We start from the raw sequence: 5,203 nt of genomic DNA, 5'->3' as shown, positions 1-5,203 counted from the left end.
TAAATAAACTAATTTTCTATTAAGAAAGCTGATACAAAAATATAGTATATTGGTGTCAGTGTCAAAGTGATAAGAATGGAGGTGATATTCATGTAAGGAAAGAGTGTTTTTCATTTTTTTAATTAGCAAACTTGCTCAACAATTATTGTGTTTTCTTATGCAGTTATGTTCTGGAGGTGCCTTGATCACAAATGGAATAATAATTACAGAAAATAAAAATGCCAAATGATAAAATAAATAAAAATTCTGCAATTGCTCAGTAATTCTCACAATTGCGTAAGGTAGATATTTAATTATGTATTTTTTCCAATATAAGAAAATATATATGAAAACCAAAAATAATTATTCATAAGATAGTAGCAGCAATAGTATGTTGTGAAACCTCAGAAAGAAATGCATAGATAGACTCTAACTTGATGTTATCCTGTTTTCTTAACTATGGAATCCCCATTCATTTCACAAATGAAGCTATTTTATGGACAGACTAATTATTGTCCTACAACCTCCTATAACTATACTTATGCCTATTTAACTGCATGAAATTTAAATAAGTTCTATTACATCTGCAAAAAAATTTGAGAAAGGAAACATACCCATTTTAAGCTCTGATGATATATTTATGTAATTTGAGGGGGGTGAAACACAAAGTGTTTCATATTTTGTTCTCATCTGATCTTTCTTGTATGCTGTATGGCAGGATCACATTTCATTAATTTTCCATGTGCCTATCTCATTATTACACTTACTTGATCTTATCATAAAACTCAGAAAAGTACAAAGGACATTTGAAACAGTATTTGAAATTTTAACAATTTAAGGATTGTTTTTAATTTTCTGCAATTGAATGTTATTTGCTGATGCTGAAAATATATGACTACAGTACAAATAGATTTGTACATTGGATAAGATTGATAAGCCACATATTCAACATTTCTGCCCCATAATATTTATGTCCAGTTCACTATCTAAGTGTCAAATATTATTGCATTTCAATTGCAGATGATTCTGATTTTGAAAGAACTTGGGAAAGGAAATATTCCCATTTTAAACTATAAGGAAAAATTTTTGTAATCTGAAGGTAGTAGACTCACAAAATTTTAGTCAATTATTAAAGGAGAAGCAATTAAGAAATTAAAGTAAATTTTAAATTTTCAGGTATAACACTAGTAAGATATATTGATTTCATTAATTGAGCCATTTAACATGCTTATCATAATGCTAAACAGTTCCATTTGAAAACAATTTGGGGACCTTCAGGTTACTACAGATGCCTATTATGAAAGCACAAAATCATTATCACATGAGGGAAGTACTGCACACTTCCAAGGTGAGTTCATCCATATGTTTTCCATGTTCATGATCTTAGTGATTTCTATTGATAATAAAATGAAAATTTGGAAACCTGTGGTAGGACTTTATATCAAAGATATACTTATTCCCTCAGTCAGCTTCTGCATAATTGGAAAAGTTTAAATCAATTGGAGATTTTTGCCAAAGAGCTTTTTTCTTTCTTTCTTTCTTTTTTTTTTTTTAACATGGGCAGGCACCGGGAATCGAACCCAGGTCCTCGGTCTTGGCAGGCAAGCATTTTTACCTGCTGAGCCACCGTGGCCCGCCCTTTACCAAAGAGTTTTAATCTTAAAATTATTGTGCTACTTACTGAAGATTGTGGGAAAATAACAGGGTAGGAAGGTCCAGGAATCAGTCCCTCTGCAAGAACAACTATTGAACTGGTAGGAACTGTATGAATCATGTATTTTGAAACTCAGGAGTCTAATAGAACACTGTGAAGCATTCTAGGAAGACCTGGAGGAAGAGTCTGATAAATGGCATTAATACAGGTGAATTTCACCCTCTGTCTAGTAACTACAAACCCCCCACCCCCTTCCTATTACCTCACAGCAGACAGCAATGGGATCTGTAGGCCCAGCTCCTGGTACAGCTTGTCATGCCAGGGTGGAATACAAAAACCTAGTTTCCTAAGTCCCTGGGGAGTCTGGGCAGATAGCCGAGCATTACTTTTGATCAGTTACTTCAGTTCAGTGGGACACAGCTCTGAAGGTGGACTTTGTTTCAAAGCCCATCAGGCAAAAGCAGAAGAGGGGTGTCATAGACAATACCCTTCATCAGAACTATAGAAAACAATGAATAGGTGCATTAACTGTACAAGAGTTGAGTCAAGGAAATACAGCTTTCAAAAGACATGGGAGATGCTACTGGCACCTTTGTGGCTTCCTCCCATGCCCATCCTGCTGCTCTATGGTCCCAGCTTGTGCTCCCATTGTTGCTGTCTGGCCTTGTCTTGTTGGAAAGAATGACCTCCCATGCAGTCCACTCTCCCACCCCTGGATTTGCCACGGAGGCAAAATCAGTTCAGGTCAGCTAAAACAGGGTGAGAAAGTCAAAAAGCCTAGTTTTAATGACTAAATTCACTTTGGAATGGCCCTTTTGCTAGTGTGAAAAAGTGTTTTTGTGAATGTGGATTAGATGCAATGAATTATTGGTAGATTTTTGTTCAGTAAGATGAGTGTGGTCTATATAATGATACTTCACTGTAGGTTTGTTAGATTTTATATTCATGGGCTTGTCCTGGGTGCATGTTCATTTATGACATTAGGGAATGATGGATTAGACAACAGAAAATGAATCTCTTCAAATTCTTAAGCCCAAGATAAAAATATAAATGTATGAATCTCCATGTCTGTTTCCCACCTGAAAAGCAAATACTATGAATGAGTTATATGTCGATGTCAGCCCTATACCCAACCAATACCTATCTAACAATATTTGATATAATTTTGTAGATGATCCATGGGTTTTACATTGATCCTCTCTCTTTGGCTTTGGTAAAAAAATTCATATTTTTATTGAAATTACCAATAATTTTCAATGAATATACAATCATACTAATAGCAGTCAGAGTAAAATTCACTGACACCAAAAAATCATTTTGCAAAAAGTGCAGGCAAGAAGATTGTCATATTCAAAAGGCACAATCCTCTCAGCTGTAGACATAAAATTTCTTTTACAATTTCAATGACCAATTGTCATGTGACTCCTGGTGGGAGAAATCATATGGCAACCAGCAATCATCAGATTGACTGTTATAAGAAACAGTTCATCTCCCCCCCCCCCAAAAAAAAAGTTGTGGTTTAACTGGGCTTTTCTTTACTGACAGAAGGAAATTTAACAACTAATACATTTTGTCTCATGGGTTATAATCCCCAAATTCTTTACCTAATAGAAATTTGGTCAGAGTTAGATAAGAAGGTGATAACATGTCATAGTAAACACAAAACTGTGGAGGATGTTGTAGTAAGCATTAAAAATGAACACTTAGAATTATATCATGAGGGCAGGCCATGGTGGCTCAGCAGAGTTCCTGCCTGCCATGCCAGAGACCCGGGTCCAATTCCCATGCCTGCCCATGCAAAAAATAAATAAATAGAATAAAATTGTGTCACGAGGCTGACATGTGAATAGTTAAATGCATAATGCACATAAAGTAATGATAACTTGTCAAACTGGACAAGAGTGTCTTAAGTGCTTGGGGTAGTCAGAAAGAATCAACTTCAGGTACTCCTGTTCTTTTAACATATCATTTGAATTTACTATTTAAAACCCATCCATTAAGAGGAAAAAGAGTATGAGTTCTATATGACTTACTGAGTTTTACTCAGTTTTTATATGAGGTCTAAGTGAATACTTTTTCACTATTAGGGATGCAAGCAAATGAAAACCAAATAACCAAGTTACCTTTATTTCATTGAGAGATCATTATAGAGAAGAAAATGGTTTCCTAGAGATGGATACAACCTAATACCTAGAGCCCATGAATCTGCAACATCATATGGCAAAAGGACCTTGCAGATGCAATGAAGGTAATGAATTTTGAGATGAAGGGATTATTCTTGTGGCCACACTCTAATATTCTTTCTGAATGCTGACATCATCAGTTCTCCCTCCAATTTACCAGAGGGAATTCTCACAATGGTGAAGGCAATCTCCTTTGTTTATTGTAAATGTAATCAGTATAGATGCAATTAATTAATTGATTTAAATCCACAAATACCATTGCAGTACCAATCAGGTCACTGCTTGATTGACCAAGCAACTGTTCACTATAACTTAACCAAATTGACACATGAATTAACTATCACAAAGAGGATAATATGAACAATTGGGTTTCAACAAATTAGATAACCTAGATGAAGTGGACTAATTCTTAGAAACACAAAAACTGTCTATACTGACTCAAGAAGAAATTAAAAAAATCTCATCACATTAATAACAATTAAGAATATGAATCATTAACAATTAAGGATATTGAATCATTAATAAAAACCTGCCTGGTTGTCATTATTCTCAAGCTGGGTATGGAGATAAGAAAAGCCTGAACTATTTATTTAAAACATAAACACTCTAGGCTATTGAAGTTGATGACTATATTTGAGAGACCTCCGTACATAATATATGACTCCCTAGGGATCTGAAACCCATAACTAAGGGAAACTGTGCATAGCTTAACTGAACAGGAATCCTTACTGATATTTATTGAACAACTGATTCCCCTCACCCCCAGTTTATGAATATGCTACTTTTAAGCACAGATGGGGGAGAGAGGAAGTTCTAATGGTTCTATTTAAACTTGGGAGTTGAGCTGGGAGCACTCATTAATAATTTCTTCACTGAAAGAAGAATTGTGTTTTGCCCTGCATTTCTCCAGGTGAAGATAAACTTTTAAAGTGATGCCCTACCATTCACACACACAGAAATTGGTTCATTGTTTTTCTATGCTGCTCTATTTTGTCACAAAAGTTTTGAAGGTTGACTGTGTTGCAGCATCACTCATCACATTTGGAATGATCCATGGGGGGACACATTGTTGGGGACCCAGGCTCACCCTGTGACTGAGACCCTACATCTTGCAGCCTTCCTCAGGCCCAGGACACAGCAGCTGAGGCCTGCTGGAATCACTACCCTGTAGTTCAATTTTATGCTGTTATTGAAATGGGAGTTCCTTGGCTTTAAAAAAAAAAAAGGTTATTCAGGGAGGAACCACAGCCATTCTAGAAGAGTGATGAGAGGCTTAGCAGCACCCTTTCCCCAAGATGCCTTTATTTTGATGTTTTGGTTTGTGTATTAAGTTAATCTGTACACCCTGTTTACCATCATTACCCTGTACTATATATCTTTTCAACAT

Source organism: Tamandua tetradactyla, assembly GCF_023851605.1.
Source record: "Tamandua tetradactyla isolate mTamTet1 chromosome 15 unlocalized genomic scaffold, mTamTet1.pri SUPER_15_unloc_4, whole genome shotgun sequence".
Lineage (NCBI taxonomy): Eukaryota > Metazoa > Chordata > Mammalia > Pilosa > Myrmecophagidae > Tamandua > Tamandua tetradactyla.
This window is presented reverse-complemented; position numbering follows the sequence as displayed.